We start from the raw sequence: 27,300 nt of genomic DNA on the forward strand, positions 1-27,300 counted from the left end.
AGTTAGTAAATTATTTAAATTTAAATAAAAATACAGAAAATATTTAAAATATTTTCTACAAATAAATATTAAAATGCTAAAAAATAAAAATTTAAAAATATTATAAATATTGCTAAATTTTTCAAAAAAAAAAATAAAATATCACAAACTAAAAATAATAAACTACAATTTCTTTAGAAAATAAAAATTTAATAGTAATTACTTGAATATTTTTAATTTTTAATACTTTCATTAGAAAAAAATATTCTATTGTTTTTTACTAACTTGAGTTAACTATTATTTATTGAACATACTTTCAGTCAAAAATATAATAATTTTTATATTTTAATTTTTGAATATTTTATATAAATATTTAGGCACAATGACAATATAACTTGTCATGTCTCATATTATTCATATGATAAGACAAATATATACAATAGTTCTTGTACTTTAATTTCTCTCTCTCATATTTATAATTTAATCTCAGTTTTCATTTAGGCATATAAATATGTCAATCATATGCAATGATAGATCGAGGGATTGTTCTTGAAATTTTCAAATTTTAGATTTTTTATTTTTTTTATAGATAATTTTTTCATCTCCTAAAATTTTATAAAATTATTTCTTTTTAAAATTTTATAAAATTAATTTTTTTAAAATTTTATAAATTTATCGTCTAACATAAAATTATACATTTAACCATACATATATTTACATGCGTTAAGGATATACATATAGTCGAATTAGCAAAATTTGTATGCTTTTAATGTTATATACATATAAATCATGAGTATGCACATCATACACTTTTATTTCATGTATGGATGCATATTAAACATGTTTTCATTATCACATATTTATATCATTAACACGTATACAAAGTATTCTTATTGAATTAGTGGAGACTTAAAAAATTATCTTCTAAATATAATTAAAAAACATATTAAGTCATTTAAATCAATTATACATACATTTAATGATATTCTAGATAATTCGAAGAACTATTTACAAGTAGCAACACATAACAACGTATAAAATGCACTCAACTTGCTTTTGAGTTTCTGAAGTAGTATTTTTATGGCCTTATGATCTTATATTTAAATAATATTAAAAAATGAAAATATTTAATTAAAAGTGTATTCAATAAATATTAGAATACTCAAGATGACGAAAGAGTGTCGAAAACATTTTGAATGAAAGTGCTAAATTTTTTAGTAATTTATGATTTATTGAGTTATACTTATAATACTTTTGATAATTTAATTTTGATTACTAGCTAAATGACAGGATGATTATTAGCTTACATGTAAAGTAGATGTCTTAATCAAAACAGAAATCTGTGGGAAATGTTTCAATCAGATGTGTAGCACACGGTTTTGTAAGTGGCATATTTAATCTTATCTCTATTTCTCTTTTTTTCTATTTTATACCATAAAATAAATTGAAAGTTTACCAGTTGTCACAAAATTATTAAATCTACTGTCGGTAACACTATCAAGATTATTAAAAATTGATAATTTATTTATACATAAAGTTTTTGGTAATTATCTTCCAATTTACTTTGCAAGTGCAAGTTGGTTCACAACTGATAAAATGTTATGAGAAATATTAAAACATATTTATCATACAAATGAAAATTACAGTTTAAAAATAAAAAAATCAAATGGATTTTTTAATAAATAAAAATAGTGCAAAATAATTAGGGATGGGTATGGGATCCGAATCCGACGGGTTTCAACACGACCCGATCGGATCGGGTTTTTAAAAAAAAATTGGGTTCGGATCGGGTTTTTTAAAGGTGTGTTCGGGTCTGTCGGATTCAGATTTATGGTGAAAATATCTGAACCGACCAAAAAAAATATTTTTATCTTATTATTTAGGAGTAATTACAATAATACCTCTCTATTTATTATTTTTTAATTAAATCACTGTTTTTATTAAATAAAAATAATAAATTTTTATTATTTCAGGTAAAGTCGGATCAAGTTAGAATTTTATCTTAAGAAGTCAGATCGAGTTCGAGTCGACTGGAGGATATATATTTTTCAAATCGGGTCGGATGAATAATATAAAATTTTTTGATCGAATTGATCGAAACCCGACCCATGCTCGTCCCCATTTACTATCCGAGTTTCTCCTTATCTGCAGCACGATAAAGAATCATCACCTTCTTTCAATAATAACCCAATGCCAAAATCATCCATCATCAATTGAGATCAACCACAATAATAAAAAAATAAAAAAATAAAATTCCAAATACCCTTTTGTCTAAAACAACTAAATTCTGAAGCTTTTTTATCACAGTCTACTAAATCCATCAATCATTTGTTTGGATCAATCTATACTTCCACGTATCCTTTAAAAGCATAACCCTTTTACAGACCGATTAATATGTCCCATTAGGGTCAATCAATCATTTATACAACAGTAACAGCAACAAGCTTCATATCTTTAATAACACCTGTTCTCCAGAAGAGCGTGAAACAACTATACAACATTACTTAAACAACTCCAGTCAACAAAATTGGATAGTCAATAGACTTCTCCCCACTTAATCAAATTATGGTTCAGCAGCTATTATCGTTTCAATTTTGCCGTGTTTGATTTTCCCTTTCCACCATATGCTTACGTGTTTCGTATCTGTGTTGGTAGGGATCAGCAGCCGAACATCCGGGTACTTCCACTCTTATTTGCTCCTCTTTTAGTCTTAAAACTGCCGCTCCCTGCGCATTTTTTTCCGAAATCCGTCTCTTTAAGTAAAGGATTCTTCTCAGATGCCACCTTGTTCGGTTTTGGCAGCGGCAAACTATTGGTAATCGTACTCTGGTTGCTGGTTCTGGATGCTGGGACGTCATGATTATGTTTTCCCTCGTATGTCGTTATGACGGCTTTCGGATCAGTTGAAGCTCTTTCCACATGTTTCCGAACATTGCATCTTGCACTCGTGCATTTGTAGTAGCTCCTGTTGGAATAACGTAGATGCATTAATCCCGAAACATAAACCAGAAGAACTACTTGTTTCGTATTGCCAAGTCTCAATGTGTGCCAAACATGGGCATCAAACACGGCTACTTAAAGCATAGAATAGGACCATAGAGAAAAATATATGATAGTCCATTGCACCTTGGATGAGGGTTCCCTTTGACCACTTTCTGACCATATTTGCGCCACCGATAGCCATCATCTAAGAGATCAACTTCGCTTCTCGTTTGCACGACAATTTTCGGTTCCATGACCGTCTTATGTGACAAGGATACAGCAGCTTCACCGGCAGCATTCCTGCGGTCAAAAGCACAATTATCCAAAAATTATCAACGTTGAAGATATATAAATTTATATGATCAGCCACGTTTGATTTGAAATTCACCTTCTTTTCGGATTTGGTTCATCATCAACTCTTTCTTCTCTACTCTCTTCATCGCATTGTTCCACGTTGTCACTTGATCCAGGTAGCTCCACAGCTTGAGTAGATTCATGATTTGTCCCAGGTATCACATGCAGTGGTAAAAATTCATTTAACTTGTTTGAGTTTCCTGTTAAACCCTCAGAACCTAGTTCAGGAGCCTGTGAATTTTCATTTCCGTCGCTACTGCCCTTCCCTTGTTTATTTGGTTGAGGCTTTTCATGATTGTGTGCACCTTTGTATATAATCTCGGTTATTTGGCCATCGGCAGATCGCTCAACCTTCTTCTTGACGGGGCAATGCGAATGCGTACATTTATAGTAGCTTCTTGGATATTCACAGCCTTTAATTGGCTTCTGCCCATACTTACGCCAGTTATAGCCATCTTCGGCAGGTTTATCCACTGCGACAGAAGGTTGATTTTCCCTATCGGATTGAGAAGCTTCAGCGTATTCCATTGCTGAACTTTGAAGACCAGAAGCTGAAGGAACCATCTGAGATGAAGTTTCTTCATGATTGAAGGATTGATGATGGATCAATGACTTTGGAGGAGCTGCCATTGACAAAGTCTGATATTTCATTTGCGCCTGCACATGAGACTGCACTATGGCAGCTTGAGCTGTAACCTGTGCTAATGCTTGCTGGTGGGATATTCCGAAAGGACTCTGCAAAATCATGGAACAAAAAGTCACTAACCGATCATTATCGAATTAAGTGCATGTATACGGTGTCTTGACAGCCATAAAAAACACCACCAAGTAAAACAGTATTCTAAGATTTAATGACGATCATCTCTTTTATGATTTTAAATATGAAATGGTATTCCATCTGGCTTTCACGTTGTTGGCAAAAACTTCTGATAAATTGGTTGAAGATTCAATATGTCCAGAAATATTTGAACTATTAAGCAACAAATTACATTTTGCCAGAATTTGATTCAAAATTACTAGTTTAACATCTCACGCTTCATAAAAGGTTCAAATTTCAATAATGCATAAACGAAGGCAATACATCCTTAAACAAATCTAGTTAAAGATGCTGAACAGATCAACTAATTAACCACAAAATTTTCAATTCAATGATTGAAAAAGCATCCTACGTACTTCAAAAAAGAAAAAGTTGGGTTTCAATATAATATATTTAGAAAGTAAAAAAAACATGAATTCGTTGTGAATTTCAAATTCACTACTAATTAGACATCCAACAACTGCATAAATTTCAGAAATACTCACGAATGCTATGTTTATATGATCACTCAATTTACACTATTTTTTAATCCAAATCCAAATTATTTACCTTTATTGAAGTAATAAAAACTCATCCTTTCTTAATCTATTGTTCATCAATACAAATAACGAAGCAGCCCATAATTAAAACAACAAATTGAACTCACTTTACCTGTGGAGAAAGACAATAGAAGCCAGGAGAGATAAGCAAACCAGAAGGGCTTAGCCCAGCAGGCACAGTGAGCAAAGGAGACTTAGCAGCACCCGAATTCAAAGGTCTACTCTCGTTAACGAAGAACTGTTTTCAATTCCATCTTTAAAACCCACTTCCATAAATGAATTGTCCATTGAATTATACGGCAATCTAGCTCCGGAGAAGCCATGGCACCAGCTAAAGCTGAGAAAAAGACCTATGCTCTGTTGAATCGGGTCAGGGAAAAAAGCTGAAACCAGTGTCATAGGCCCTGGACTTAGCCCTGAAACACTTGAAAACAAGTCATCTGTTGTTGGCCTTGGTGTTAAAATTATTGTTGGACGTGTTGGAGCTGAAAGCTTTGATCTTGTTCCTTGCTCTGCCATTTTTTTCTCTCTGTTTTGCTCTGTTTTCCCCCTATTTCTTCAATTCATATATCAGAGAGAAAAATAAGTTAGAAAATTGTTTTCTTTGATTTCTTCGTTTCTCGGATTCTTAATTTTGTTGTTTCTGTGTGTAAATGCGTTGGTTTCTTCATATAGTTTCGTGTTATCTTCGACGTTTGAGTGGAATGCCTAAACAGTAGAATTGAAAATGACATTTTGTTTACTGTAAAGTTTACAAATAGTGGATCATATGATATTATTTTATTTAGTCCCCGGCTACTATAAGATATTATAAGACATTATTTTATTGAGTCTTACGACTATTAAAAATTATAATATAATCACATGACTATTTATATATTCTAAACTCGTTCCCTTTTGTTAAAATTGTCACTCATCTAAACTAGAACATGTTAACTATGATATGATAAAAAATTTGATCCTCGTCTATAGGACATTGCTTTGTTGAATCAATAAGTTAATATCTAGTTAAGACGGCCATCAAATTTTTAACGAAAAAGGACGAGTTCAGAACATATAATAATCGAGTGATTATTTTGTAACTTTTAATATTCTAGACTCAACAAAACAACGTCATATAGTAAATGGATTATCTTGTAACTTTTAATATTCAAAGAACTCAACAAAACAACATCTTGTAGTCGGGAGATCGTTTATATACTAACTTTTTTTATTATTATAAGTTCTATAAATAACTTTAATTTTAGTTTATTCCATGTTTTATTATGTTAGATAGGCCTTCTAGATGAAACTAATCTTTTTTTTTTGGATAAGTTAGATGAAACTAATCTTACTCTATAATAAATTATAATTTTTTTTGTTGTACTTCTGATTTCAAGGTTATACATTGATTAATCTGGATCGACACACGTTGCACATTTGATTTTGGTGGGTAAGTGTCTCAGTAGGGATTTTTTTGCATACACAATAACTCAAACTTGAGATATTACTTAAGCGATATCAAATTGTTTACTACTTAAACCAATCATGTCTGTAAATTATAATTATTTTTTATGCGAAGGAAGATTGGGTTTAAGAATTTTTCCAAAATTTTATTGATAAGTTTAATTTCATTAAAAATTTGCTATATTACTTAACTAATAATAAATGAAAATATAAAATTTATAGAATTAAATTAAAATCAATTCTAATGTGCATAATTACATTAAATTTAAATTAATACGTCACAAAGAATAAGTAAAAACAAAAAGCATCAAACACATGTCCTGTACAAGAAAAACTGAAGGATCGAAACGTCGCCGTACTCGAAATAGGTCTCGGCTCGGAGTTGAAAAGATAGCCTCGATTTGCCTTCTCACCCTTGCTACCCGATGTTGAACAGAACAATACAAAAATTGTTTCGATGAATCTCCACATACATAAATGGAATTGATTACTCGAACTCCAATATGAGTGTCGGATATGTGTATGATTTCATTTGGAAATAAAATGAACAAGGGTAATTTTTTTTGTTATTAAATTAGATGTAATTATAAAATAATATTAATTTTATATATCTTCAACAATTTAATAATAACATTTAATAATTTTTATAGTTATTGATACTTGAACACGAATAACTTTAGTACATCACATGAAAGTCCTTTAAAAGGAAGCCGATAAACCGCAGGTTTTCTTATTTGGAAAGCCTTTTTGCTGCCAAAATCTTCTCATTGAAACTGGTTGAATGTACCAACTTACATATGGCAGATCGTACGCTTTTCCCTTCCAAATTACGTCTTTCGTCTTTCACACTCTTAAAGCTTCCATGAGAACGAGCCAGTTTCTTTTTCCAATCACCGGGTTCCTTTCCGAAGCGTGAACGCTCGTGAGTAGGCCTACTGATGATCGAAATCCAGCCGTTTGATTCTTTTGGTACTTCATTGATCTGTTGCTTTGATTCTTCCTTGGACTCTCCGTTCATTTTCATTTCTTTGTTGGTTTGTTATAATATCATATGCCCTCTATATTTTTCTGTCTTCTGTATTTGTTTTAGATGAATTAATTAAATTTCTTTTCTTACATTTGCAGTCTATCTCATTGTAGAGGAGCTTTTCGAGTATATATATATATATATATTATGATTTATTTATACAATGTAAAATTCTTTTAGTTTTATATTGATTTAAGATTGTTGAATGAACGAAAATAAATTGTTGAGATTAATTATTTATTTATTTTCCTAGTGAAACTAAAAATTTTACACTTTGTTTAAGTGGATCATAGTTCATATTTATACAAGGATTAGGGATAGGCATGTGATCTAAATCTGACGGTTTTGATTTGATCGATTTGATCGGGTTGATTTTTTTAAAAAAGGGTTCATGTAGGATCGAGTTTTTTTAAAGGTGATTTTCGGGTCGGATTCGAGTTTAGGGTGAAAAATACTCGACTCGACCTAACCAGGCCCAAAAAAAATATAATTTTACCTTATATATTTAGGAATAATTACAATAATACCCCTCTATATATTATTTTTTTCAATTAAATCATTGTTTTTATTGAATAAAAACAATATTTTTTATTATTTAGAGTCGGGTCGAATCAGGTTCGAATTTTATCTCAAAAAATCAGTCGGGTTCGGGTCGAGTGGAGGGTATATATTTTTCGGGTCGGGTTGGCCGAAACCCGATCCATGTCCATCCCTAACAAGGATAGATCCAATTACACACTATAAAAACTCTTTTAATTTTACACAAATTCTGTACTATTGGATCAGCAAAAAAATGACTAAGACTAACAGTATAAAATAAGAATATATTCACTCGAAATAGATAGAAACAAACAATTGAGATTATCTCATTATTGTTTTATTCTCAACGAATATATTATCATTTCCTACTATTAATATCAACAGTTTATGCATATTAATATTGTCTCTCCAGGATTTTATGCACGCGACGCACGGGATTGAGACTTATTATTTGATTCGATCCTTTGGTTGTTATGGAAGAATCGTAATAAGAGAATTTTTTATCCGGATTATATTGAACATGAGTCTGTTTTAGAACAAGGCAAACGTCTTTGCTTTGAAGCTAACTGTGCACTTGTTTCCTCTATGTCGAGGAGCCAGTCTTCTCATCGGCAGGATAATAGGATCGTTTCTTGGTCTCCGCCTCCTCCAAATTGGTGCAAGATTAATACAGATGCTTCTCGTAAAGCAGGAAACGGAGTTGCGACTTGTGGAGGTGTCCTCTAATCCTCGAATAGAGTTTGGCTTTTTGGCTTTTCTAAGATAATCAGTATATGCTCTATCGTTGAAGCGGAACTATGGGGTATTTATGAAGGTCTCTCACATGCATGGAACCGTGGAGAACGGCAAGTTATGGTAGAAGCCGATAGCTTGGAAGTTATTCGGATGCTACAGGGGAAAACCAAGAGAGGTTCGTTTTTATCTCTTCTTGACCGAGTAGTTGAATTATTAAATCGGGAATGGATTGTTACTTTGAGCCATATAAATCGGGAGGCGAACGAGGTAGCTGACAAGTTGGCGAGGATCGCTGCTGGGCGAGGAGATACTCAGTTGATATTTTATAGTCCACCGCCGGAGGTTTTTAGTTTAATACAAGAGGAGTCCAGTGATAGTTCTTGTTTTCTTTTATTCACCAAAAAAAAACATCAACACTTTATTTTCACTTATTCAATATTTCTAAATTAACGTAAAACATTCTGTTTTACCTTGTGTAATTAGATTATATATATATATATATATATATGCATATTAATAACCAGTAAATGCTTGTCCATTCATGAATATAATACAGGAAGATTGACAATATATATGCAATATATTCAAAACAATTATCATCCATATATAGGAAAAGCTAACGGAAAATTTTCATTTTTAACGTTTCGCGTCATTTGATTCAATGATTAAGATATAACGAACTGATAATATTAGTTATTTAAATATAAAGTTTTAAGAACTACTGACCAAAATAAAATAAACTGAAAGCAGAAGTGACTTTGGGTGTAGTTTAACATTCAACTTTTAGACAAGCCTAGAATTAATCTGAATTTTTAGTGCTTGAAAATCCCTCTCGATAACATCCCTGGGTGGAAAAAAGGGGACATCACTGTCATTCTGTCAATTCCAAAGGCAAAATTTCCCAATCAACCAATAAAACCTTCCCAAGCACACACACACAATATATATATTAAAAAATATACATTAAAATCCTTCGTTTCTTCGCTCTCTTTCGCTCTTCTCCGTTCAGATTCTACGATTAAAGAAAACCTAACCGAGGCATTTCGGATCAAATCAGGTAGTTTTTGCACTTACCTTTTCACAATGTTTTAACGGGTATGATTAATTGTTTTTTCATTTTTTTTCTGATTCAAGGGGGAAATGGATGGATCGGGAGGAAGAGGAAGTGGAATGGATAGTGTATTACCTAATTACAAGCTTGGAAAAACGCTTGGGATTGGTTCGTTTGGAAAGGTTAAAATTGCCGAGCATATTTTGACCGGTCATAAAGTTGCCATTAAGATTCTTAACCGAAGGAAGATTAAGAATATGGAGATGGAGGAGAAAGGTAATTAAAAAAAACTGATTGAATTCTTTTCTTTTGTTTGTTAACGATTGAGTTGTTTAGGTTTTGTTTAGCTTTTGAAGTGGGAAAAAATTAAGAATTAGGAATATTGTTAATTAGGAAAAAAATATGTTTTTTAGTTTATGGTTTATCAATTTAATTGGTCACCTGGTTTTATTTTTCCCTTTTACTTTTTTTGTTCTGGATGAATTTTTAAGCTTGTCATATTGAAAATCGAATTTCTTAGATTCGGTTTGGTTATTGTTTTTGATACTTCTTGTTTTCAGAAGAAAAAGAAATAATTTCATTATTATTTATTCCTCTTAGGTTGGAAATTGAGTAAAGTAAGAGGGACCTTTAGTAGCATTCTCTATGCATCTTTTTTCAGAATTCTTGCATGCTGTAGTCAATTTCTATCGTATGATTGTGTTGAAATGAGATTCCATGGATGCAGGGATATAATACACTGATCTATTCCTTGTAACAAATACTAGATTTAGGTCAGTTTTTTTAGAGATTTTTTAATTATTGATTATGTAGATAATTATGTACTATTCTTTACTCACAAAATTTAGGAAAACTTTTCTCTTTTCAGCTTTTACTTTTCCTTTTAAAGTTTTTCTTACCCATTAACTGAAGGAGGCTTATATTTTGGTGCAGTTAGAAGAGAGATTAAAATTTTGAGATTGTTTATGCATCCTCACATCATACGACTCTACGAGGTCATAGAGACAGCAACCGACATTTTTGTGGTTATGGAGTATGTGAAGTCTGGAGAACTCTTTGATTATATTGTCGAGAAAGGAAGATTGCAGGAAGATGAGGCTCGCAACTTTTTTCATCAGGTCTGGTTGGATATTCTTGAGCATTAGTATTTATGGACATTCTTTTTCTTGGAAATTATTAGTATGAAGTCTTTGTTTGGATGCAGATAATTTCTGGGGTTGAGTACTGCCATAGAAATATGGTGGTTCATAGAGATCTTAAGCCTGAAAATTTACTTCTGGATTCCAAATGTAATGTGAAGATTGCTGATTTTGGCTTGAGCAACATAATGAGAGATGGTCATTTTTGAAGACAAGTTGTGGAAGTCCAAACTATGCTGCCCCAGAGGTAGGAGTTTGTGAATTACAATTAGTGATGAATTTCTTATCATTATGGTCTTGAAACGAACATTGTCTTCTTTTACTTGATAGAGAATTTTATACTGTTATGATGACATTATCCAAAACTAAGTGGATGTACATTGTACAGGTCATCTCTGGGAAACTGTATGCAGGACCTGAAGTGGATGTATGGAGCTGTGGTGTCATATTGTATGCCCTTCTTTGCGGTACCCTTCCTTTTGATGATGAAACATTCCTAACCTCTTCAAAAAAATCAAGGTAAGAAGCATCATTTTTCGTGTTTGTTGTCTGAGATGTCTTTGTTGGCACTAACGGATAAGTCCTGATTTTCAGCTTATGGTCATCTGATCTTCATGTTGTTTCTCTCCTGTCAATATTCTGAATTACATATTTGACACGGGAGCTTTTTAATATTAGGTATATCTATTATTTTTCTTGTTAATTATTACACATATAGACAGATGGCTAGGATTGTAAGTTATTTTTAGGAGAAACTTTATTTGTAACCCTAGTCTAAATAAGCGGTGAAACCTACAGCCAATTTTATTAATTTTTTTTGAATTAATAGACATCAGAAACTAGAGGTTTGTATAACCCTATGTTTTTCTAAAGTTCCAACGTCTATCTTTGCTCATTTTCCGGCCTCCGGTTTGCTGCTGTTTTATCCCTAAACCATAGCTTGGAATTTGCATTATTTGTCCTTCAGGGTGGCATATACACTCTTCCAAGCCATTTATCTCCTGGTGCTAGGGATTTAATCCCACGGATGCTTGTAGTTGATCCAATGAAGAGAATGCCCATTCCTGAGATCCGCCAGCATCCATGGTTTCAAGCACATCTTCCAAGATATTAGCAGTCCCCCGCCAGATTCAATGCAGCAAGCGAAAAAGGTTGGTGATATTTTTCTCGAGACTTGAATTTGGCTGTAAATATGCTTATTTTATTTACTGAGATATTAACCTTTGAAAGGTTTGGTGTCATGTGAAAATTGACTGTTATGGTTGAATAAATATTCCTAAACTGCACGTCCTTGTAAAATTCTGAACTCTTGTCAGCTTTTAAATGTGGGTTTGCTACATTTTAATTCCAGAAGATCATGTCATGGGAGAAACCTTCTGAGCAGTCATGCCATTAATGTTAAAACAGGAGAGTTGAATTATTGTGTTCTCCTTGCTTGTTATTGGACTCGGGGATATATGTTTGCTCCAATAAGTTCTTTCCTTACTATTACCTATCCCCTAACATCTGATTTTTGGTTGTTGACAAAAGCCTCGCGTAAATGCTTCCTAGATCATACCATAAGATTTAGCTACCCATTTATTAGTGCCTCAACATTATGAATTCTTCTATATTAGGTATTTTGATGATCTGATGTTCTACTTTCTGATTGAAATGTAATTGCAGATTGATGAAGAGATCCTTCAGGAAGTGATTAGGATGGGATTCGATCGGAACCATCTGATTGAATCTCTTCGCAACAGAATTCAAAATGAGGTTTGAACTTCTCCAACTCCTTGTTCTCATGATTTTTGGGGAGTTTCTTATTTCATTTGAGTATCTTCCAGGGAACTGTTGCTTACTACCTACTATTGGACAATCTGTTCCGGGTCTCCAGTGGCTATCTTGGAGCTGAGTTTCAAGAAACTGTGGTGCGTTTTTATTTTCTACTTTTTCAATAAATCTGCCTCATTCATTGGATTAATTACATTTGACTGGGAAAAAAACAGATTCGTCAGTCATGATCTAATAAACTGATGAGTGACCTATTTCTCTTTACATTTTTATTTTATTTATTTTCGGACTTTCAGATAGGGCTGGAATTCAATTGATTTTTAATAATTTCTAGGAATCTGGCTTCAACCGCATCCATCTAAATGAACCTACAATTCCAGCTGTTGGACACCGCCTTGCAGGATATGCCGACTATCAAGCAATGGGTTTAAGGGGTCTTGAGAGGAAATGGGCTCTTGGACTTCAAGTTGAGTTTGTGATTGTCAAGCGGTTTTTCTACTTAAGTGCCCTTTGTTTTACATTGATAGTCGTTACATTGATACTTAGTACTATAGAGAAGATTGACAACAAGACTAGATTTAGTATGTAGGATGTGCAGTGTACCAATAGTAGGACTACTTTTATGCAACTGAGTTTGATATCGTGCTGTTTTTATTTTTGTAGTCTCGTGCCCATCCTCGTGAAATCATGACAGAAGTTCTCAAAGCCCTGCAAGAACTCAATGTCTGTTGGAAGAAGATTGGTCATTACAACATGAAGTGTAGGTGGCTTGCCAACATTCCTGGTCTTAATGAAGGCATGGTTAACAATTCTGTGCTCAATAATCACTACTTTGGGGATGAATCAACCATTATAGAAACTGATGGTATTACCAAGGCCCCAAATGTTGTCAAGTTCGAATTGCAGGTAATGTCCAAATGATATTTTGGGTTGCTCTGCTTAGATGAAATTATTGAATGCCCTAAATAAAAGTGCTAACATATGTCATGGATGCCAACAGCTTTATAAAACCCGCGAGGAGAAATATTTACTGGATCTTCAGAGGGTTCAGGGGCCACAGTTTCTTTCTTGGATCTCTGTGCTGCATTCCTTGCGCAACTCCGGGTCCTCTAACGTGAGAAGGTTATACTTTCAAAGACTCTTGCCAATGAATCTCCTATGATGCAAGTGAATAAGAATAAGAATGATTAAATTCTATGTATATAACTCTTTCTTTCCTCCTTTTTTGGTAGTTTGGAGGAAAGTTTCTCCATTTTGTTTTATAAATTATAACCCTCCATTTTATATGGGTAGTTGCGGAGGCCAAGGCAATATTACCGTGTATTTGCAGGTGCTGACACAGTTTGCCTTAATATAATTAGTGTTCCACAATGTTATATGGAACTAAAGGGTAATTTTTTTATGCATTATCATAAATTAAACTTATGTTTTAGTACTATTCATACAACTTGCTGAAGAAAGAAAGAATAACAATAACTTCAACCACATGTAAATGGCTAGAAATATGGATTTTACTTGTGCTGGTGGTTAAAATGAAGAAAAATAAAGTTTGATTTTGTAAATTCGTTTTGTACATAAACAAATAGTCATACAATGAATGCAAGTTACGGAATGAAGCTTGAATATCAGTTAACAAAGGAGATGGTTGGAAGATCAAGGGAGCTCTAAAGAGATTTCATTATCACTCAAATTGGAACTCGAATAATCAAAGGAAGATTACGGGCTTTCCTCCCGCTTTCCCCCACAATTTCTGCATCATCTTCGTTCCCTTTGTTCTTCTTACATGCATTTCCAAGTTCTGCCGACTCTTCCGAATCCTCACATTTTTGGTCCATATTTTAGCCTCAACAGCTCTGTTATTCCATTGAAAGCATAGAGAGAAGCTGAGATTTGCGTTCATATGCCATTCTCTTCATCACCCCTCTAATCATCGAAGGTTCATCCCGAACTCTCTTCTTCTATTACTGTTTCAATCACTTCTGCAATTTGAAAAGGTGAGCAACAGCACAATGATTCTATGTTATCAATGAATTTAAAATCCATTGCCCCATTTCTTCCCCTTCTCATCATCGGTTGTGCTTTTGGTGTCATCATTTGGGGTAAAAGAATGATCCTGAGGATCATTGAGAGAATCGGGAAACTGGGCATCAAAGAAATCTAGTGTTTCTTCTTTATTCATCCACTGATTGCTGAAACGGCCGCTGGTTGATGGGTTCGGAACGTGCAAAAGAGCTCGTGAACTGTTGATTCAAGTCTCTGCTAAACAAGATTGGTGATCTTTGAAGAAGAGCAGGATTTAGATTAGAAGATGGTGAGAAGTTTGTCTTTGTATTGGGACCACGTAGCAAGCAAGCAGCTTCGTCGTATGCCATGGCGGCTTCCTCTGGCAGTAAAGTAAGTGCCTAACCATACCCTTACCTTCTGTAAGGTATCTTTAATCTCAGCAACCCATCTACCTGATGGCCTTTGCCTGACCCCCACAAATCCCTTCCTTCTTCTGCTCCTCCCGATGTGGTGGCCTTCACTATTTCATCCCAAGCCATTGCTTGTTCAGCTTCAGAAGCAGCTTCACTAGCCTTTCTTTTCCTAGGCCATAATTGCTTTATTTCTGGTTTGGATATCTTGTTCTATTTTAGCTATGGCAATTGGCAGATGATTTGATGGTTTGGTTTTTATTTTGTTGCTCTCAATTCATATGACGAGAGATGATCATGTCAAAGAAATTTTAGGTTTGAAAATGTCTTGATGCTTCAGCTAACCTTTTTGTTTTCACCTTCACCTTACTGATCTTGGAATATTATATGAACATAAATATATATATATATTAGATAATTGGTGCATTTCAGCCTATTTTGGCCTCACCAAGTCAAAACTGTATTTGCTTCCATTGTTAATACTAAGCACTTATTATTACTATTTTAAAACACCATACTAAAATTTAGACTGTTGTTTAATAATTTGTTATTTATAATAAGCCCAGCTTGATCAGCATATATTATAATTTGATAATAAAATAATTTCATTTTTATAATTAATAGTGATTTGAGCATTCAGGCTTGACATAAAACTAAATAAGAGAATTTAAAAGTCCTAAAAACTGACTTGACCCTGCTAGTGGATGCCGGCAACTCGTATTAAAATTTTGGTTAGTTATATGATTAAATTATTGATTAATCATGGTTATTGAATTCAATATTTTAATGGGGTTTTCCTTATTCAATTCTTAAGTATTAAATTGATTTGTTTGTTCTTAAAGATTAAAATATCTTACATATATAGGCATTGACAAATGGAAAGAAATTTTTGAATTGAACAAGTGATTTTGTTATTCAAATAAATATCAAAATTTTTTTGGATTAATCTAGGATTATATAAATAATATTTGTTCTAAGGATTCTCAATTATTTGACAATGAAAGTCAAACACCCTTGCAACCTCTTATGCTCGAATCTAGGGCTTCTAGGGATAACAAATATTTTTTAACCATTATGGTAATTTGGTTCGTACAACGACTATCGAAGTATAAAATTATATCATACTTCATATATTTATAATAAAATTAAAATAATCATATGAGGATACATGATGGGATTGTGGTATTATATTAATAAAGCAATTTAGATTATTTAAAGTTCTCTAATGAGACAAATTTCCCCCTTTTTGGTTATTTTATACCAATGGAGGTTCTCATATAATCAAAATATTTATTTCCATTTAATAACAAAAGGCAATGTATAAAATAAATGTATGATAAATTTTAGAGGGTAATTATTTCTAAAATTAAATAAAATATTTAAAATATATAAAAAAAATTAAATTTACATGCAGACAAATATATCTAAACTTGGTATTTCATTAGAAGGAAATTAGGCAACAAAGGATAGATTGATTTGGCATATGTTGGGGGCTTTTCCCATGGTATTAGTTCAAGAACGATGTTGTCAACTTCGCCTAGTTCCGAAACCTTAACTCAACCCATTCAGAATCAAGAATAGGCTCACTCTCGGGTATCTTCACGTCACATGAGTGGTCCATCATCCCAAATTCAGTTGTCACCTAAAAATCTGCTAATCGCCCATTACTAACATTCCGAACAGATCGCTATTTCGTACGGTCAGATCAGTTTTTTGTTTTAAAAATTTAATGTAGTATTAGACTTTCTAAGGTAAATTGGATTAGGTTTAAATAAAAAGATTTAATTCGATATGAAATATTTTATAATTATTTATTAAATATTTAGAGATAATTAATAATATTTTGTATTTTAATTTTTTCAATTATATATTTTTTACTTAATAAAATATATATATATATGTCAGATCAAGTCGGTCGAATACAATTTTCAATGTAAAAAATTAGATTAAATTTTGGGTTGGGTAAGACCTTCATAAACTTGGGTCAAAGTAGAGAAAATTTTAATATTCAAAAATTCGAGGGGTCAAAAGCCCAATCCAACTATTTTAAATAGTGTAATATAACTATAAATAATATATATTCTTAATTTTAATTATTAATAACACATTTTGAGACACACCTTAGAGAATAATATTGATAGGTTTAACCGCACAAAGAGCGGTTGATGCATATATATAATGGAGTTGCTTGTAACATCATGTACAGAATGATCCAGTAGCAGAGAAAGGGATTTAGCCTCCCATCTAGAGCTTCCTCTTCATTTTCTTAGATAGGCATAGATGGTGTTTGTTACTGCTCATGAAGCTCGGAGGATCTTTCTTCGAGAAAAATCCTGGGTTTATCACTGCTTACCTGAGCTTCCTCTTCATTTTCTTAGATGGGCATAGATGGTGTTTGTACGTGCTCGTGAAGCTCGGAGGATCTTTCTTCGAGAAAAAGATCCTGGGTTTATCACTGCTTACCTGATGCCCTAATCAAAGTCAAAAGTCATTTAGAATATTATAGCATACTAAGATAGAGAAATGGCCAATCCTCCGAGCTTTCCCTTCCTTTTCTCCTCGCTTCCTTCGTCCCTTCCTTCGGGTATGTGCCCAACGATCTGCTCTCGCCACTGGTAAGACTACATGCCTTAATCCTCACTACTGGCCTTTCCACACCAGAAACCTCATTTCTACTCAACACCCTACTCCACGTGTATGCATCTTGTGGTGATATAGCCTCCGCCCAAAACTGTTTGAGAAATCCCCCCACACGAGCAAGGATGTTGCAGACTGGACATCCCTCATGTCCTCCTTTCTCGCCAAAATAGGCCTCGTGATGCTATACTTTTGTTCCCCAAATGCTTGAAAACAGGACCGAAATTGATGATGTGGCGATGATTTGCGTATTTAGCGCGTGTGCATGGTTGCGGGATGTTGGGGGGGGGAGTCAGGTCCATGGGCGTGTGTGAAGATGGGTCTGGAAGGAGGTTGAAAGGTGTAACGCGCTGATGGATATGTATGGGAATCTGGATGGTGGCGGATATGAGAAGGGTTTTGGTGAAATGGAGGAGAAGAATGTAGTGTCGTGGACAGTGGTTTTGGATGGGGTGTTGAAGTGGGAGGGGTGTAAGTAATGGAAGGGAGGTGTTCGAGATATGCCACACCGAAACGAGGTTGCATGGACGATAATGATTGTTGGTTATGTAGGGAATGGATTTATCAAGGAGGGCTTTTTGCTTTTGAGTCGGATGTTGTTTCATTGTGGGTTTAGATTGAATTATATAACACTTTGTTCTTACTGTCAGCTTGTTCACAGTCCGGAAATGTGGTAATGGGTAGATGGGTTCATGTTTATGGCTTGAAGATGATGGGGATGGAGATGGATATCATGGTGGAAACTGCCATGCTGGATATGTACGCAAAATGCGGGAGGATCGACGCTGCAATCAAAGTTTTCAAGTGCATGCCACGAAGGAATGTCGTGGCATGGAATGCTATGCTTAGTGGATTAGCTATGCATGGAAGAGGCCGAGTTGTGGTCGAAATGTTCCAGCAGATGATTAAGGAAGTCAGGCCAGATGATTTAACCTTTAGCTGTTCTAAGTGCTTGCAGTCATTCTGGTATGATAGATGAAGGATCTTATTATTTTGATAGTCTCCAATCTGTTTATGGTATTACGCCCAAGATTAATCACTATGCTTGTATGGTAGATCTACTTGGAAGGGGTGGTCGTTTGGAGGAAGCTGAAACTTTGATAAACCAAATGCCAATATCTCCAAATGAGGTGGTTTTGGGATCTCTTCTAGGTTCCTGCAATTCACATGGAAAGCTACAATTGGCCGAGCACGTTCTGCAAAAGCTTATTCGGATGGATCCTCATAACACCGAGTATCATAGCCTGCTTTCGAATATGTATACATTGGCGGGGAAGCTGGACAAGGCGAATGCTCTTCGGAGAGTACTTAAAACTAAAGGAATTAGGAAGATTCCTGGAATGAGTTCTATCCAGTAGATGGCCAACTTCATCAATTTAGTGCAGGTGATAAATCACACCGAAAACCCATGAAATTTATATTATGTTAGAAGGTATGATTCGAAGATTGCGATTGGCCGGATATGTTCCAAATCTGGCTGCTCAAGTGTTTCCTGGCTCTGATGGTGTGGAAGCTGGGTTTAGTTTGGAGAAGGAACAGGCATTGTTCTCGCACAGCGAGAAGCTGGCTGTCTGTTTTGGACTTTAAGCACAAAACCTGGCAAGCCTTTGTATATTTTCAAGAACTTGCGAATATGTCATGACTGTCATGCTGCCATTAAGATTGTTTCGAGATCTATGACCGGAAAATCGTAGTCGAGATCGGAATCGTTTCATTGTTTTAAGGAGGGATCATGTTCTTGTTGTGATTTCTGGTAACCATTGCTGTTATAATCTGACATTGAAAGAATCAACTTCAGAAAATAGGCTAAACATTTAAACTTTGGATGATATCAAATTATATTGCTCTTTCTATCCCCCTAAATGCAAGATATGTATTTCTTTTCATTGTTTTCGCATTTGATTTGAAAGAGAATATATATAAATATTTGTCTTTGGTAACCATTGACTGTTATAATCTGACATTGAAAGAATCAACTTCAGAAATAGGCTAAACATTTAAACTTTGGATGATATCAAATTATATTGCTCTTTCTATCCCCCTAAATGCAAGATATGTATATTCTTTTCATTGTTTTCGCATTTGATTTGAAAGAGAATATATATATAAATATTTGTCTTCATTTTCCCATTGTTACAATCGGATCAATGACCAAATTGTTTATTAAAATTGAAAATACCGATATTTAAATGGCCTGATCTCCTTTATTAGGAGAAACGGTAAGAAATCCTTTAAAAGGTGCTCTGTAAAGGATTTTACTGAACATTGTAACAACTGCCAACTGATTGGGGATGTAGCTCAATGGTAGAGCGCTCGCTTTGCATGCGAGAGGTACGGGGTTCGATCCCCCGCATCTCCAGCTTTTTTGTCTTTATGAAGTTAAATTCAGACAGTTAAAACAAATTATACTTTTTCCCCACTGACATTGCAACTTTGGAAGATCGATAATATCCGTACATTCTCAATAATTTGGAGCAGCTCTTCAGATATCCCAAAGAATGTTAAATCGAAAGCCCTCAACAACAATAGTGCTAAATCTCTTAGACCACTTTCTCTAACCCTAATTTGACATCTTAAAATGGCAATGCATGCAGCAATGTGTTACTCTTTTATTCCGAACTTTGGACGCTTGTCGGACCTTTCCCTCTTGAATTTACTATAATCTGCAAGCAAGCTACCATCTACTTTCTGCTTCATGCTCTCAACCAACTTTGTCATTACCTGTCAATAGTCAATAGTACGACTTCTGGAATAGTTAGATCATGCACAAGATATCGAATTCGAGGAATACTGATATCATATCGACAAAACAATATGGTAGATGAAGGGATAAGTTCTGACCCCTTTTCCGAGGCTGTTCCGAACATTTTCAGTAATCAAAGCGAGTGCAGGAGGAAGGACAAATTTTACGTGCATTTCTAAATGACCCCTGAGCCACGTTCTACTTCTTCTATCAGGGTATAATGTTCCTTTCACGTCGAGTGTGAAATGAGATGGATCAACAAACATTACCAAGTCCTTGGACTTCCCATCTTGTCTGCAAGATGAGCTTTGGGTCAGATAAGAGGAATGTTTTATATTAAAAACAAAAGAATTTGGTGCAATTGCAAAGCTTTGTAATTCAAACGTTTTTCTTTAGCTGCTTACAATGTCGAGCTCGAGAACTTTCGTGTATCATGAGGGACTTCCGGCGGGTAATCTTTACCTCCTGATTTGCATCTTAGTCTCAAGTCCAATACTGACCAGACGTTTAGAACCAATAACTGCAGAGGCACATCTGGATTCTCAATTCATCCTGCACAAGTTCGGAACATATCCAGCCAAATATGGGGAAAATATTGTTGGGACAGAGCTTGCAAAGGTGCTCATTTCTTGTAGTAATGATGAATTCTAAACACTGTTTTCAATTATGTTAAGCAAATTGCAGTTGTATGTATATTTCATATTTAAGCAAGCAAATGAACTTCCAAAACCCAAGCTTGAACAAGGAAATAATGTAAATGGAACTCAATGCTAACCCTGTTTAGCATCTACGATAATTTTTTCTTAGAAATCATGCGTTTTTCCATTCCATTCTTGCAGTTCTATACTATAGTCCTCGGCAAGTGACAATTTGCTAATGGCCAGCTCAGTTGTGCTTTTTGCAATCAACTAAAGCTATGTGAACAGGTCGGTCACTACAAACCAGATAATTATTTTCAAAGTCTTTGCCAAATGTAAGCAGCATATTAGCTCCAAGAACATGTGGATTTTACTGCTTGTTGATCAATGAAGCAAAATAAGCTTTTTTCATGAATTTGTTTTTAAAGGAAACAACCATCATTGCTGTTCCACAGAATAACAAAATAAGCTACCATATCAACGAAATATTGCTTAAAATCTGTACCAAAAGAAACAAAAATCAAAGAAGAAAGCCAAGAACCTGATTAAGCTGGCTTCTATTACTGTCAGGGAATATTGCCTTAAAAATTCTAACAAAGCCTGTTCGAGAAAACAACCACAAACTCACATTCACCAACAACAATGAATCAATACCCATTTCATAAAAAAAAAGTTAAAATAATCAAGAAATTAGTTAATGGGGTTACACCCATATAGAGGAATTGTTGAAAAAACAAATGCACCGAAAGTGCATTGGATTAGTAGGCACCGAAAGTGGTACAGTTTTTATTGATTTTTAGGTATGGGTAAAACCTCAAATTTAGTTATTATAATTTAGGGTATTTACAAATTAGTTCTTAAGCTTCAACTATAAATATCCTAGCTCATTTAGCTTCAAAAACCATCCCAAAAAATTCTAACTTTCTTCCAATACTAGAGAGATTTAGAGAGTTTCTTGAGAGTTGTTTCTCATTTTATCTAGAGAGAATTATCATTGTTTTCTCCTTGGTAGATCGAGAGAGGTTGTAATTCATATTTTTCTAGTGAAATTCTTCTACCGTTGCCCGTGGTTTTTACCCTATATTATTCAGGGGTTTTTCACGTAATTTTGTGTCTCTTTTATCTTCATTTTTATTTTCTCAAATTATCAGTTGTGATTTTGCTCTATCCGATAGCCGTCTTCCGCGACAATTGGTATCAGAGCTAGATTAGAGTGTGTAATAGCTGCTTATTGTCTTTGTGGCTGCCACCAAAAGGTGGATCCTCCAACATAAGAAAGTAAGAAGTTATTACTCATTCTTTGAAGGTTCCAGAGAAACTATTCACGATAGTAAAATAGTGGGAGCTATCCGTAACGAAGCAATGGCAACGAAAATTTGATATTGAAAAGTTCATTGGAGAAATTTCTCATTGTGGAAATTGAAGATGAAGGCCATCCTAAAGAAAGACGGGTGTCTAGCGGCTATCAATGAAAGGCCGGTGGATTTCGCAGATGACATCAAATGGAACGAGATGGACGGGAATGCTATGGCAAACTTTCATCTAGCATTAGCAGATGAAGTATTGTCAAGCATCGAGGAGAAGAAGACAGCTAAGGAGATATGGAATCATCTCATCAAATTGTACGAGGCCACATCGCTGCACAATAAAATTTTCCTTAAGAGGAAATTGTACACTCTCCGTATGCCAGAATCTACTTCAGTGACGGAGCACTTAAATACACTGAACACCTTATTTCTCAGCTTACATCCTTAAGTAAAATAGGAGAACAAGAACGTGCTGAACTTACTTCAAAGTCTACCGAATTCGTACGATCAACTCATCATCAACTTGACAAACAGTAATGTCACCAGTCTAGTCTTCGATGACGTTGCAGCTGCTGTTCTACAAGAAGAAAATCGGCGCAAGAACAAGGAAGACAGACAAGTAAATGCAACAAGCAGAAGCGTTGACAACGATGAGAGGGAGATCAGCAGAACGTGGCCAAAGCAGCAGTCATAAACATGTAGATCGAAGTCGAGGAGCAAGAAAAATTTAAAGTGCTACCACTGTGGAAAGAAGGGTCACTTGAAGAAGGATTGTTGGAGTCTAAATAAAAACTCCAATCCACAAGGCAATACCACAAACACTTTAGATGATGGAGATGCTCTATGCTGTGAAGCGTCAAACACCATAGAAGGCATAAAAAGATTTACAAATATATGACTCATTGATTCGGGAGCGACATATCACATGACCTCAAGAAGAGAATGGTTCCATCATTATGAACCTGTCTCAGGAGGATCTGTGTATAGTTGCAATGATCATGCCTTAGAGATCGTTTGTGTGAGAACCATCAAATTGAAGATGTATGATGGAACGATTAAAGTTATTCGAGATGTGCGGCACGTAAAAAGGTCTGAAGAAAAATTTATTATCCTAAGATTGTTGGATAATAATGCTAGCAAAATTGAAACACGGAAATGAATCGTGAAGGTGTTCCGTGGAGCGCTTGTGGTGCTGAAAGTGAAAGATAGCTGCAAACTTGTACATGCTGAAGGAGAGACATTGCTAGAACAGAAGCCTCTGTTGCCTCATGTAGTTCAGATTCTGCAATGCTATGGCATAAGAAACTTGGACACATGTCAGAACAAGGAATGAAAGTCCTTGTGGAGCAAAAGCTACTTCTAGGCTTAACAAAGGTATCACTTCCTTTGTGTGAGCATTGCATAACAAGTAAGTAGCACCGGTTGAAATTCAACACATCAAATTCTAGAGGCAAAAGTGTTCTAGAATTGGTTCACTCTGACGTATGACAAGCACCAGTAACGTCCCTAGGTGGAGCAAATACTTTGTCTAATTTATTGATGACTACTCCAGGAGATGTTGGGTGCACCTATTAAGAAGAAGTCAGACGTGTTTTTAACTTTCAAAAACTTCAAAGCGCGGGTGGAACTGATTCTGAAATAAGATCAAGTGTTCAGAACAGATAATGGAGGAGAATACACAAGCGAATAATTTGATGACTTTTGCAGGAAAGAAGGCATCAAAAGACAGTTCACAGTGGCGAACACTCCTCAACAAAATGGAGTGGCAGAGCGGATGAACAGAACCTTGTTAGAAAGAACAAGAGCAATGTGAGGGACGCAGGCCTAGAAAAATCATTCTGGGCAGAAGCAGTCAATACCGCCTGTTATTTGGTGATCGAGCTCCATCAACTGCAATAGAGCTGAAGACACCAATGGAGATGTGGACTGGTAAACCAGTTGATTATTCAAACCTCCATGTATTTGGAAGTATTGTGTACGTGATGTACAACGCCCAAGAAATTTCAAAGCTGGATCCAAAATCCAGAAAATGCAAATTCTTGGGGTATGCTGATGGAGTAAAAGGGTATCGCTTGTGGGATCCCACTGCCCGCAAAGTGATCATTAGCAGGGATGTTATCTTTGTAGAAGATAAGCTACAAAGAAAAGAAGACAATGACAGCGCTGAAAAGTCAGAGACTACACAGATACATGTAGAAAAGGAGTTTGAACAAGGAGATTCTTCTGAAGTAGAACCAGCACATGATGAACAAGAACCAGAGAGTTCTAAAGCTCCAAAAACTCGTCAATCAGATCGTGTGAGAAGACGTCCCAATTGGCACTTAGATTATGTTATAGAAGGAAATGTTGCATACTGTCTTTTAACAGAGGACGATGAGCCATCAACATATCAGGAGGCAATAAACAGCTCAGATGCTTCACTGTGGATGATGGCGATGCAAGAAGAATCGAAGCCCTTCATAAAAATAATACATGAGACCTTGTGCCACTACCACAAGGAAGAAGCCAATGGTAACAAATGGGTTTTCAAAATCAAGCGAAATGGTGACGATCAAGTGGAGAGGTATCGTGCAAGACTGGGTCAAAGGATATGCTCAGAAAGAAGGTATTGATTTCAATGAAATTTTTTCTCCTGTGATTCGACTAATAACAGTTCGAGTAGTCTTGGCAATGTGTGCTACATTGAATTTACATCTGGAACAACTAGATGTTAAAACAACTTTTCTTCATGGAAATCTTGAGAAGAGATTTATATGCTCCAGCCTGAAGGTTTTGAAGAAGACGAAAAGAAGAACTTGGTTTGCAGGTTTGAACAAATCTCTGTACGGTCTAAAGCAGGCGCTGAGGTGTTGGTATAAGAGATTTGATTCCTTCATTATGTGCCTTGGATACAACAGACTTAATGCAGAGCCTTGTGCTTATTTCAAGAGGTCTGGTGATAACGATTTTGTTATATTGTTGTTGTATGTGGATGACATGTTGGTTGCATGACCCAACAAAGATCATATTGAAGAATTGAAGGCACAACTGGCTAGGGAATTTGAAATGAAGGATTGGGATCAACAAACAAGATTCTAGGGATACAAATTCACTGAGACAGAAGTAATAGGAAGATTGGCTTTCACAAAAGAATTACTTGAAGAAGATCTTGTCACGATTCAACATGCAAGATTGTAAGCCAATTTCTACCCCTCTTCCTATTAACTTCAAATTATCCTCCAGTATGAGTCCTGACAGTGAAGAAGAGAGGATGGAGATGTCTCGAGTACCGTATGCATCAGCAGTGGGAAGTTTAATGTTCGCTATGATATGCACAAGACTAGACATTGCAAGCAGGGGAGTGGTTAGTCGGTACATGGCGAATCCAGGCAAAGAGCATTGGAATATTGTAAAGAGGATCCTAAGATACATCAAAGGGACCTCAAATGTTGCATTATGTTACGGAGGATCAAACTTACTAATCAATGGGTATGTAGATTCTGACTATGCAGGGGATTTGGATAAAAGCAAATCTACTACATGATATGTGTTCAAAGCTGCTGGTGAGCTGTAAGCTGGGTTTCAAAATTGCAGTCAGTTGTGGCTACATCCACAACAGAGGCAGAATATGTAGCAGCTACACAAGCCAGTAAAGAAGCAATTTGGTTGAAGATGCTATTGGAGGAGCTTGGGCACAATCAAGAGTATGTCTCTCTGTTTTGTGATAGTCAAAGCGCCTTTCATTTAGCAAGGAATCCAGCATTTCATTCAAGGACAAAACACATACGATTTCAATATCATTTTATTCGTGAAAAGGTGGAAGAATGGACGATAGATATGCAGAAGATCCATACCAAGACAACATAGCAGATTCATGACGAAGGTGATCAATACTGATAAATTTACTTGGTGTCGATCCTCCTGTGGCCTGTCAGAAACGTAAGCAACATGAAGGTACAAGGTAGAAAGAATGGTGTGAAGATATGATTGTTCCAATCAAATCTTCAAGTGTGAGATTGTTGAAAAACAAATGCACCGAAAGTGCATTGGATATTAGGCACCGAAAGTGGTGCAGTTTTTGTTGATTTTTAGGTATGGGTAAAACCTCAAATTTAGTCATTGTAATTTAGGGTATTTACAAATTAGTCCTTAAGCTTCAACTATAAATACCCTAGCTCATTTAGCTTCAAAAACAATCCCAAATCATTCTAGTTTTCTTTCAATACTAGAGAGATTTAGAGAGTTCTTGAGAGTTATTTTCTCCTTTTTATCTAGAGAGAATTATCATTGTTTTCTCCTTGGTAGATCGAGAGAGGTTGTAATTCCTATTTTCTCATAGTGAAATTCTTCTACCGTTGCCCGTGGTTTTTACCCTATATTATTCAGGGGTTTTCCACGTAAATTTGTGTCTCTTTTATCTTCATTTTATTTTCTCAAATTATCAGTTGCGATTTTACTCTATCCGATAGCCGTCTTCCGCAACAGGAATATCAGCGGAAATTCTTGCGGAATGTATAGCTGCTAACTCGTTTCTGACCAAAGATTTGTGTGCTTTGGACTTGATATTTGCATGGCATTGGAATTCGGGTTTCTTGAGCTTCACTTTCCATTTCCATTGCTGAAATTGTTGAGTCTAGAAAAGAAAAAATTGTGTTGAAATGAGGCAAGAAAACCTGGAGTAGCAACTTCACTCGTTATCTGAATTTCCTTTTCGAAAATCTGGGTTTGCAAAATAAAAACAAAAAAGGAAAGAAGGCCAAGATTGTGCTTAATAAATTTTGGTGGTGATTGACTAAGAGAGTGAGAGATAAGCATATCTGATATCCCTATTTTTTGGTTACATCGCATCTTGTCGGAGATTACATGTGGTAACCAACTCTAAACAGTGGGCCCTTACGAAAATATTTTGACTACAAAATTTTATTTTGTTACAATTTATTAGAACACATAAATATTATTAAATAAATCAATTAAAATTTTATAGTATATGTATAAATTTAATTTATAAAAAAAATTTCTAATATAATGTGTTTTTTCAAAATTTAAGATTGTATTTTTTTTCAAAAGTATTTTAGATTGTATGATTTAGATTTTTTTTGGGAATCATAAAAAGAGCCTATATAAGTTTACAATATGGAGGACTAATCTTGTCTCTAACTAGAAATTCCAACGGGAGGATCCATGAATATTGTTGTAGAAG

General features: G+C 34.9%; 1 non-coding gene and 3 pseudogenes across 1 annotated transcript; 3 read left to right on the forward strand and 1 right to left on the reverse strand.

Annotated features, from left to right (window-relative positions):
- Nucleotides 1-2,451: 2,451 nt before the first annotated feature.
- LOC120147416 lies at nt 2,452-5,388 on the reverse strand (annotated as a pseudogene).
- A 4,014-nt stretch (nt 5,389-9,402) lies between these two features.
- On the forward strand, nt 9,403-13,785 carry LOC120147418 (annotated as a pseudogene).
- Nucleotides 13,786-17,076: 3,291 nt separating this feature from the next.
- LOC120147486 lies at nt 17,077-19,284 on the forward strand (annotated as a pseudogene).
- A 436-nt stretch (nt 19,285-19,720) lies between these two features.
- On the forward strand, nt 19,721-19,792 carry TRNAA-UGC. Its single transcript has one exon. It is a non-coding gene; the product is annotated as a tRNA-Ala (tRNA).
- Nucleotides 19,793-27,300: the final 7,508 nt, after the last annotated feature.

This window comes from Hibiscus syriacus, unplaced genomic scaffold, assembly GCF_006381635.1.
Source record: "Hibiscus syriacus cultivar Baekdansim isolate YM2019G1 unplaced genomic scaffold, ASM638163v2 tig00110940_pilon, whole genome shotgun sequence".
NCBI classification, from domain to species: Eukaryota; Viridiplantae; Streptophyta; class Magnoliopsida; order Malvales; family Malvaceae; genus Hibiscus; species Hibiscus syriacus.